Source organism: Lottia gigantea (assembly GCF_000327385.1).
Source record: "Lottia gigantea unplaced genomic scaffold LOTGIsca_55, whole genome shotgun sequence".
Taxonomy (NCBI): Eukaryota; Metazoa; Mollusca; class Gastropoda; family Lottiidae; genus Lottia; species Lottia gigantea.
Window position 1 is genome coordinate 1,620,367 of NW_008709889.1, and position 12,614 is coordinate 1,632,980.

Sequence of the window (12,614 nt, forward strand, 5' to 3'; positions counted from 1 at the left end):
GTATTCTGAGATTTTATATAAACATTGTTCATATATTCTGACAATTTTTCAACATTGTATTCTTGCAAGTAACATTCACTTACAATTTGTAAACTTTATTTAATTGTTAAATTATTCGTTTACTTTATATCATTTTTATTCAATGTTTTTCGTTATCTAACGATTTATATATTTAAAAATAATCATAATCATTCATTATATTTATTATCATCAATTAAATCATGTCTCCTTCTGTACACAAATTTTATCAAATCTTGTTTACATCATCCTTTTTTTCCACTGATGTCAAGAAATGCATGGACAAATATTTTATGAACTTTGTTTGCTTTAAACTAAAAAAATTTTTTTATTACCATAAGATTCAGATCATTCAGTTTATAGATGAATTAAAACATAACGAGTATATCGGCGCATACTTATTTTATTCTATTTGCCTAGTAACTTTTTCTCAAATGCTCAAACTTTCTTAATTTTCCTCTATAGTACTCAACTTATATATTATTTATTTCAGTTTCTCGATCTTCTCAAACACTTCTCTGTTTTAGATCTATATCCCAATAACAAATTCTCATAAAAAAATTCTCATACATCCGTGCTCTATCCACATCCATCTCATGTTCCCGACTTAAATTCTAATACTGTTTGTATGTTTCTCCGATTTGTCTCAAATTCTAGGATCTATTATCAAATTCTCAAACTACTGTTTATGTTTCTCCGATCTCTATTCTTAAATTCTCAAACTACTGTTTATGTTTCTCCGATCTATTCTAAAATTCTCAAACTACTGTTTATGTTTCTCCGATCTATTCTTAAATTCTCAAACTACTGTTTATGTTTCTCCGATCTATACTAAAATTCTCAAACTACTGTCTATGTTTATCCGATTTCTATTCTTAAATTCTCAAACTACTGTTTATGTTTCTCCGATCTATTCTAAAATTCTCAAACTACTGTTTATGTTTCTCCGATCTCTATTCTTAAATTCTCAAACTACTGTCTATGTTTCTCCGATCTCTATTCTTAAATTCTCAAACTACTGTCTATGTTTCTCCGATCTCTATTCTTAAATTCTCAATCTACAGTCTATGTTTCTCCAATATATTCTACAATTCTCAAATCACTGTCTATGTTTCTCCGATCTATACTTAAATTCGGAATCTACAGTCTATGTTTCTCCAATCTATTCTACAATTCTCAAACTACTGTCTATGTTTCTCCGATCTATTCTAAAATTCTCAAAATACTGTTTATGTTTCTCCGATCTATTCTTAAATTTTAAAACTACTGTCGATGTTTCTCCAATTTATTAGAAAAGTTTCAAACTATATACTGTCAATGTTTCTCCTATCTGTTCTAAAATTCTCCAACTACTGTCTATGTTTCTCCGATCTATTCTTACATTCTCAAACTACTGTCTAAGTTTGTCCGATTTACTAGAAAAATTCAAACTATACTGTCTATGTTTCTCCGATCTATTCATAAATTCTCACAGCAAATTTTTAAACTATTACATGTATATATGTTTATCGGATCTAACATTAATTTCTCAAACTAAAACCTATTTTTCTCCGATCTATTTTAAATTCTAAAGCAACTATAACCTATGATTTTCGGATCACAACAAATGTTCAAACCATTACAACCTAGCTATGGTTGCAATGATGACCTCGTCTCAATGCTATAAAAACCATATATATTTCTCAGACCTTAACTAAAATTCTAAAACTGCTATATATGAATCTCAGATCTATACTTAAATTTTCAAACTACTGTCTATGTTTCTCAGACCTTGTTTAAAGTTCTAAAACTACCAGATATGATTTTTGGATCTAATCTAAAATTCCCAAACTACTGTAAAATTTTCAAACTATATACTGTCTTTGTTTCTCCGATCTATTCTAAAATTTTAAAACTACTGTTTATGTTTCTCCGATCACTCCTTAAATTCTCAAACTACTGTTTATGTTTCTCCGATCTATTCTTAAATTCTCAAACTACTGTTTATGTTTCTCCGATCTATTCTTAAATTCTCAAACTACTGTCTATGTTTCTCCGATCTATTCTAAAATTCTAAAACTACTGTTAATGTTTCTCCGATCTATTCTTAAATTCTCAAACTACTTTTTATGTTTCTCCGATCTATTCTAAAATTTTAAAACTTTTGTTTATGTTTCTCCGATCTATTCTAAAATTTTAAAACTATTGTTTATGTTTCTCCGATCTATTCTTAAATTCTCAAATTATTGTCTATGTTTCTCTGATCTATTCTAAAATTTTAAAACTTTTGTTTATGTTTCTCCGATCTATTCTAAAATTTTAAAACTTTTGTTTATGTTTCTCCGATCTATTCTTAAATTCTCAAACTATTGTCTATGTTTCTCTGATCTATTCTAAAATTCCAAACTACTGTCTACATTTCTCCGATCTATTCTTAATTTTTTAACCAACTGTCTATGTTTCTCCGATCTCAAAGCAATTTTTCAAACTACAATGTTCTTAAATTCCTAAAATCTTTCCATGATTCTCGGAGTTGGCTCAAATTCTCGGATCTCACAGTAAATTTTCAAACTATTATATATGTTTCTCAGATCTATCATTAAATTCTCAAACTAAAACCTATGTTTCTCCGATCTATTTTACAATTCTAAGACAACTATAACCTATGATTTTCGGATCACAACAAATGTTCAAACCATTACAACCTAGCTATGGTTGCAATGATGACCTCGTCTCAATGCTATAAAAACCATATATATTTCTCAGACCTTAACTTAAATTCTATTCTTTAATTTTCAAACTACTATATATGTTTCTTTGCCATGTTTTGCGAATTTGTCTCAAATTCTCTTCCTTTTAATTTCTATAAACATCATCTATGTTTCTCTGTTCTCATCTAAAATTCTCAAATGTTTCTATGTTTTTCTAAAAGTTCTGAAGTTCTAAAACTGGTGTATATGTTGGATTTGTCTCAAAATTCTCAAACCTCTATGTGAAGATCTCGTTTTAGTTTCTTAAAATAAAATTTTTGTGTCTCGTATCGTATAAAATCTATAAAACTATCTACGTTTCAAAACTTTAAAACCTCAGACTGTTAATAATTCAACAATATTAATTCACTAAAATTTTGAATTATGTAATTTCTCATATTATATGGAAAATACATATATCGCCGATACTGTATTTTATTTCTGTATTTTCAAAGGATCATCAAAATATCATATATTACATTCATCACAACAGATTATTAGAATATTTTAACATTTTATTTGAATGTAAAACTGTAAAATTTGCATTTAAGAGTGAATATCAGAGATTACTATCAGTTTTATGGTTTCTTGACCCAAATTTCACAGTATCTGACACGTCATCAACAAATTTGTAAGTATTCGTTACTTTTTCTAACAATATTTGAATAGTTTCTAAAAGATGAGAGCCAAGCAATAAATTTGGTATTATTTGTGTTGGAAATGATGATGGGCCAGTAAACCTCTCATACAAATGTAGTTGTACACCTATAAAGATCAGTATCTCTTCGCTAAGGTGGCAAGTCTATTGTATGGTCCCGGACTAAATTGTAGGGATGGTTTAATGTATTGACACCGTATCACAGTAAGAATGTCGCTCAATGAAAAAACAAGAGTTGTACTTTAAGCTGCTTAAGCATGTTTTATGGTAATTCATTCTTAAACTTACATCTTGTACTTGTAACTGGTGCGTTCATAAAGAAAAGTTAAGGCGAGTTGCAAAACAGTCCGACTCAGGGTCTCGACTATAATATGCTAGAAATAAAAATAAATCGTAGAATAAATGGTACCACAAGCATCCATGGGGTGGACAAATGCAGAATTATTCAGCACGAATGAATTCTCTTCTCTGGCATATAGATCAGGTCATATTCTTATAAACTTTTTATTTATATACTTATTATACTAAAATAAATACTTGTTATAGTATATCAAATAATAACTAAGTGACCAACGCTATTATCAGAAAGTCTAATATGATATTGACAAATTCTTACAATTAGTATTTACATGTACTTCATAATCGCTTACTTTCAGTGCACTGCTGCCTATTTAAAACAAATATACGTCCCACAATGACGTTGCTTAACAGCAGAAAATATCAAAAACACACTTTTACAAATACAAATACAATTTGGAAATGGTTTCGGTGAAGTGGAAGCTTGAAACAGAAAGATAAATAATTAGAAACCTGAACCAATCTAAGTGCTACAGTCCAAAAAGATAGTTTTTTTCGGCAACTTTCCTATGATGGGAAATTATTGAGTCATCAACGTTATTCATACAATCTATGAACATTTATATGTTTAGGAGAAGTCTCTGTTGATAACTTTACATAATCATACTTAAATACTTTTTACCTGCCGAAAAAAAAAAAACCTACAATACTGCTTCCTGTATTGAAGAATCCAGTACAAAATTGTATCAGTAACTATCAGATATAGGATATATAATTCAATACGAGTGAATCTGGTCAATAAATTTGAGTCAGTCAAAAACTGGTTAAAAACATGATACCTAAATATCAGTCTTATACAGCTCAATATTATTACATAGAAAAAAACTTGCAAATATCACTTGTTAATCTGGGATAATTTGAAAGCTCTGCTGAAGTGTCAATGAATGAATATAATTCACGAAAAGTTAGTTTTTAATTCGTATAATAAGGATTCCTTAATTGCAGCGAAGAAAAGTTAAAATAAGTAGTTTCTACTCACAGATAGTATGCTAGTCGCCATCTCTGACATCCAAATTGTTATTTTCAGCTCTTTCACACGAAACTAGTTTTTACCCTGTTCCAAATGAAAATTACAAGCTACGTCACGCCCCTTTATCAAGTAACGCCTACTTGTGATCGAGAGCACGTGGATGTTAGCATACCCAGCAAATCAAATATGGAGGAAAAATCAATTAACGACATATCGCGCGGTGCCTTGATGATTATTGTGCTTTTCCACTCTCCAGTATTGAAGAGCTATCAGATGATCTAATTGTATTTTCTGACAGTGAAGAGCTCATCAAGCATCGTTATGAATCAACGACTTCCTGTTCGAGTCTTGCTGAAGCCGTTTTACTGTCATTATATGGGTTTAATTGTTCTTAGCTAGCGAAAACATAATAATTATCTCTGCATTCATCCTCCATGAATGTCAATCTGATTTTGATTGTATTAAATATGATTTGTTTTTATCATTTTAGATTCAGTCTGTGTGCAGGTCACTTATGAACTGTATTAATAATGATGAAATGGAACAGTTTAATGAAATAAATAGATCAATGCTAATATAATTGATCAACAAAATCAGTGGATATAGTCTCTTTTCATTTGAATATTTGTAAAATCAGATTATTTCTATCAAATGATAACTACTGTGAGCAGAGTGTTGTTAACACCGTACAGGCATTACAAAAAAGTTTTGTAATCATCAAATATCGTAATCATAAACATTCTCATAAATTGCAAGACATTATAAATTTACTTTCAGAATAACTTCAAAAGTTACGATGTATTTCACTTTGAATCACCGACATCAACTTATTATTCGGCATAATTCATCAGATCACAAAACAACGGAGGTAACATATTTTAATAATTTTTTGAAGACATGGTTTATGTAAGATAAGAGTTGTGGTAAGAGAAATTATATTGGTTTGGTAAAATGAAATTATTGAAAAAATATCGAGTTGTAGTATATCAAATATTTGATTGTGGTAAGATCAAGTATTTATAAAATATCAATTTTTGAAAAGTTAAAAAAAAGACGTGTTGTGATTTAAATACTATATTTTGTTGTTTTCAGAAAAAAAATTGTTTATGGTATAAATATAAGATATTGAGTTGTGATAAGATTCGATATCAAGATGTAGTTAGATCAAATATTGAGTTAAAGATCAAATATCAAGTTGTTGAAAGACCAAATATTGAATTAAAGAGTCTGTTGTATTAAAATCCAATATTGAGCTGTAGAAAGGTAAAATTATCGAGTTTTGGTAAGATAAAACATCGGGTTGTGGTAAAATCAAATATCGAGTCCCAGATCAGTGATCGAGATAAAAGATCAAATATTAAGATAAAAGATCAGTTGCAATATTGTATTGTATTATGATCTAATTTCGAGTTGTGTAAGATAACATATTGAGTTGAAATAAGACCAAACATCGAGATGAAAGATAAGATATCGAGTTGCGGAAAGATACAACAAAAATTTCATGTGATTAAAATACTATATGGTTGTTTTACGATAAAGCATTCGTTTTGTGGTATAAAAATGAGATATCGAGTTTTGACAAGATACCATATCGAGTTGTGGAAAGATCAAATATCAAGCTGTAGTACGATGCAATATCGACTAGTGGTAAGATGGAAAATTAAATTGTGGTAGGACAAAATAATATGAGTTGATATTTATCGCCTAGTGGTAAATAGAAATGTTAAAATTTATAGCTTCTCCCAAAATCTCAATAAATATGTAATTAATTTAATAAATTAGCGGCAGTTTGTAGTTGATATGGTTTTCTGTGTTGGCCAGCCTAAAAAATCAAGTGTTTGATAGGTATTTTGATACATAAATGAACAACCTTATCATTTTTAAACGCTACCTTATCAACCTTATGCACAATCAGTCAAAATTCGAGTAACAAAAATATATTCTAGATAACAAATTCGTCCGATCAAACAGTTGAACAATTAACAAATTTATGAATTAAATGAATTTAAATTTCAATTCATTCGATTAAATTTTACTCATTCCAACCATTATCTTATTGTGTGGATCGCTTTTAAATTGATCTTATCCTTATAAATATTCATAATAATCAATAATTATAAGCTATTTTCATGGTATCATTTTAAAATCCAAAGTTTATGTTTAATTAGCTTGTAGGTCCTCGTAATGTTGACTTATGAGTCCCATATTGATGAAAATAAAACTTATGATTTGAAGATCAATTCAAATTTAAATTAAACAAATTATTTATCAATCACAATGTAATTTATTTCTATCAAAATTATCTTATAATATAGCTATAAAATATAATTATAATTATAATTAAATATAATTTTAATTTCCATTGATTCAATATCTGATATAATTATAATCATCGATACAACTTAAAATTAAAATTCCAATATATATTTAAATTCAGACATTTTCAATAATTTCACAATATAAAATATCTAAAATTCCAGGCTATTGCATTTATAAATTTAGATACCAAAAAATTTGAAAATAAGAAATGTAATTTCTCTAGTGGACGATATAAATACCATCAGGTTTTCTTTTGAAAAAAATAATACAAAGAATTTAAATTAAACGTTATGTTGTTAAGTATAATATATAGCTATACATAATCGCAAGAGAGTCAAAATCTGTCCAAAATACCTGTATGTATACCGTATAGAATGCATTAAGTATTTTGAGAGAAAGAGAAACCCATAAACACTTTTTTGAGAAAAAGTCACTATATTTTCTATCTCACAACGTTTCGAAAAATATATATCAACAAATCAGACATCACCAAGACAAATCATAAATATCTTGCAACGTATGAGAAAACGAATAAAACATTGGTTACCTTGACTATCAAACTAAATTTGGTTTCCAGCATTTTCAATAATAAATCCTTTAAAAGTATACCAAAATTATACCACAATTTATAGAAAATTATTAAAAACCTGAAACTTAGATTTCACAAAATCGTCATGTAAAAGTCGAATTATTTTTGACAATTTCGTCTCATATTGTGTCTATACGATCGCCTCGTGAACTAACTTCTCGTCGTCACTTAATCACCTTACTTTTTCATAGATTATTTCACATTTGTAAAATGGGTCAACGGAGCGAGAGAGATTCGGCTGATCGTCATGAATCAATGCATTTATTATTAAGATATGTTGAGAAGGCTTGAACTAACAAGGAAAAGAATCTATTTTCTCGGCAGGATTTCCACTAGATATTTTCAATAGAGTGAAAGACTAATTTCAGTCTTAACGCCTCTTAAACTGATGAAGTTGATTGGGAAGAAAAGATGACAATATGGCGAGGTGTCTACCTGAGATCTCAATCTCGCTTATTTAATTAAAGAGTCAGACGAAGGTCATATTGTTCCTCTTGTTTGTTACATTTACTCTAGTGGTTGTTTGGCACTCAGATTTGATTTGTAGATTACGACAATCAGCAACAGGTCTGTAGATTTAACGACAATTGATAACACTCTCCATGTGGTTGTATTTTGAGCCCTTGACGTCAGATTTTGATCATTGACTAATTAGGTGTGATATTCAGGGGGCAATATGAGATTCCTGACTTCAGAAAATGAAGGTCTTTAGTATGCTACGCCTATATATTGTGTTTTTCTCATACATTTTGTAAAATCTTGAGCCACATAGAAGTCCTGTGGTAATTCAAAATATACTTTTCAGATAACCTAACTCTGACATGAAAATAGTTTTCGGAATCTTATGATCGAATATCCTTTTCAAAATAGTAACCCATCCAAAATTTCAAAGATGATTTCATTTATTGTTTTGGGTAGGACATTAAAAAAGAAAATAGTTTGACTATTTCATCCAATCTGATTTTCTTAGAAAATAAAATTCTGAATGTCATTGAAATAAAAATATTCTTTAATCAATAGGATATCGTATATTTTAAGTCAAGTTTCGAGTGTCATTATAGTACGGTATATTTAGATTATATTGAGAGTCCCTGTTACCCTGTTAACAAAAACAACCCCTACTGTGGTAATAGGACTACTCACAGAATCATGTCCCATGGTGAAAATTGGTAAGAAAATGTGTAGAAAAGTTTTAATTTTCACTAAAAGAAGATTGATAAGAACTGGTTTTGACGTTTGTAAATAATGAAGTGAAAATCCTAAACAAGGAGTAAATTTCAACAGAATTCAAACTTATCTGACAACATGGTGAATCTCACCTTCGGTGGTATTCGCTGTGATTTAAAATGTGCCTGTTTTCATGATTTTTGATGTCTTCCTAATGAAGGCAATTTCTTTTAAAAAATAAAGATAGTTTGTAAGGCTCGATTGAAATGTAAATGATGATTGTCGTCAGAACAAAGTTAAGAATCCACGGGAGATAATTCATTAAGGCCAAATCTAATGATGTATTTAGCTTAATTAACTGTAATGTATAAATCCACCCAGTTGCGTTAATTTTAGCACCCGTAGTGTTAAAAACGTTTAATATACGTTTTCTGTTTGTCTTGTATATAGTTATTGACACAATTACATATCTGATTATTTTAATTGTTTTGTGTTTATCTGTAGACTCCATACTGTGTCAATACAACTGATCGTTAAACTTAAGTCCAATACTATATCTTTGTTGTCAACGAATTAAAAGGAACAGATAGCCTTATCTGCAAGTTTTCATGATACATATACATGGAAACGACTGCAAAACACGGGCGCCTTTCGTTAACCACCTTTTGAATAATTTGCAAACCAATATTCCAAAAACCCAATATTGAATTTAACTTAGGTAAATACTAGCACATTACTTAAGACGAACTTGCTCTTAATATGATTGTTAATAAAGTCTTGTACAAGACAAACATGTTTACTTTTCTCCTCAAAACGAACGCAAATTATTTACAATTTCTTAACATTTTGAACCTTAATTGGACTCATTGTTGGCATCAATAACCTGTTACGGAAATTGCCGAGCTCTTTATGTCGGAAGCGCCCGAAGCTATTTTTCTCAATGCGTTTAAACAGAGGATTGAACAAATAAATTATTGGGGATTATGAATAGAAATAATGTTAGAACTGCTGACTGTGAAGACGGGGGTCCTAACTGCTCTCAAGTTGCCCAATTATCGTATTACATTTACTTCAATGGTTGAATCAAGACAACTTACAAAAGAAATAAAAATCTGGAAACCTTCAACATTTGTTTGAATTTTGACTGCTGAAATCAGAAAAAAGTGATAAAAGAGAAGCTTGAAGCGAAAAAGGAAGGAATCTGAAGACGAGAACAGGGATTGTTATCATAGAGCTATAGAATTAAAAGTCGTAATTTTCAGTCCAAACAAGACTGAAATTATAGACTTTATTCTTCTTCTTGGAATGACATCAAATTAAAATGCTTGTCTTCTTCGATTGAAATGATCAGCAGTAAGAAGCGACTCAGTAATCAAGTCTATAGTCGTGTATAATTATAATTACCAGTAATTTTCTCGTAACTGTAATCGGCGCACATCAAAGCAATTTTCTGTAATTTTCTATAATTTTGTTTTCTTAATGATCCTATTTGTGGACGTATTCGATTTCAGACTCGCAGCGTTGATAGGAATAACTAGCCCGCAGTGAATAGACAATAAGCTCGCGATTTGATAATATTTTTAATTGTTGGAAAGAGATCGAAGGGTTTGTGAGCTTTACTTTGGGGATCAGCTGTTGAAGTCAGTCTTAATGCCGACTAATGTCTAAAATCTATTTTCGTCTTAACTCTTCATTTGTTAATTCAGTTCCGGTGATCGCTTCATCAAAGATGGCGACTGGAAACCGTCTGGTGGTAGTAGAATTAATTATACAGTGAATAGAATAAATTGAAGAGCATATTGACTGATATAAAGTGCTGTTATAATAGATTCAAGTGGAGATACTTTCCTATAAAAAGTCTTGACTAATAATTATTTCGATTTTTAACAATAATACATCCCTCATTCAAGCAATAGTATTCTCACGAGAACACCAAAACCTTTAAAAACACCCTTTATCTGAAACTTTAAGAATTTGTGCATTTTTCTACTTTGGAAGAATGGAAGAGAAGCTGTAGATTTGTGTAAACTCATGTTCAAGAAAACAAGTATTATTTTCTAACAAATCCCGTAATTCGTATCTCTGAAGGCTTTTACCATTTGAGGAGATTCTTTTGAAAAGGTAAAGATACAAAATTGAAATAAAATGAAATGAAAGGAGTTTTACGTCCTACTTTTCTGGGCTAATGAAGACGGACAACGCCATGCAGGATGCAGTGAAGGAATTTTTAGCAGGACAGCGGCATTAGCATGCTTTTTTCCATTTCTAACTGTCGAGGAATCTTTAAGGTGCACATCCCGTAGCACATGTGGCCTCGGTCTATTGTCCCATCCGAACGACCAGAATAGACGCTTTTTCCAAGTCATGAAGGACAATCATAATGATTTGGTTTTTATTAAAGAAATAGAAATCTCCGTCAAAGATTATCCTGTAAGAAATCTGTTCAAGAAATTAATGCTGAATTTGATTACATACTAACAAACTTTTCTATGCCTCAGAACAAACCTCCAAATAACTGTTTTACCAAACATTCCACTAACAAAATACAAATACATGTGTATTCAAAATATTTGAATAATTTAATAATGTTACTGATAATTTGAATAAATATTCGATATTTTCCAGTATCAGTATCAACCTGGCAGATTGTGTGTCCAGACTTATAATTTATTGGTTTTCAATGTTCACAAGATATCGCCACTGATAGAGTAATGTATCAGATATCGTTAGTGATATGAATCCATCCCAAACAAGATCAATTGTCCCACCTGTCTGAAATATGATCTCTCAAATACCTTTATCACATTTTATTTCACATCATTTTTTTTCCTTATTTATTTAATTAGAAATATTAAAACAGAACCTAAAAAACATGTTTTTACATGAGTTTCACGATGTACGATCTTCAGATAACTGAACTTAATCAGACTGCGTCCCAATTATTCTTATGTCTACACTTCGAGACGAAGAATTGTTGGGGACATTAATGATGGAAAGCTTTTCGGTTAGACACAGGTTACATCGTTTGGTTTTATTTGTATATACTTTAGCTCTGCTATCAATATTTTGTAATTATTATTTTTCAGTTTAAGTTGCCAAATGTGCTTTGAGAGTTCGGTGCTAATTTCATATTATTGATGTTTAAACAACTGCATATATCTTTGTTTAAAGGTGTTTTCAGTCAGTCCCAGATGTTGATATTTATTCATTTATGTCGTTTACTTCAAACACCCAGTTCGGCCGTAAATAAATTTTATCTTTGCTTTTGTGAAATAGGCTTTTTCGAGAGAGATATCAATACTAAAAAAATTGCTTTAAACTAAACTAAAGATTAGGTTATTATCAACAAATCAAGGGCAATAACTCTAAACACGTCATAATTTATCCACATAAACCCACTGCGTTTAGTAATACACAAATCATCAACTCACCAGCATCTTACTTGTCTAGCATCTCATCATCAAATATACAATTTAAAAGAGTAAACAGTAATAAAGGAGCATCACGACACGAAACGAAAACAAAGTCAAGCCATTAATTGAAATTTCTACATAATGTTTTCTGGGATATAAAATGTAGCAGAAACCACACAGTTTCTTTAAAGGGGCAGGTTCGCCATCCATTTTACCAATTGTGTCTTAGTCTTAGAAACGAAAATTTTGTTTAGCTAGTCTTTTCAGTAATAGTGTTCGCAGCTCATCGTTGAAATTTGAGCTTCTTAATTCACGTGTGTTCAGAATTATCTGCGCTTGAAAGTTAAAATGGGGACTGGTCTTTTATTGAGACTGTGCCATACATAGAAAAGAA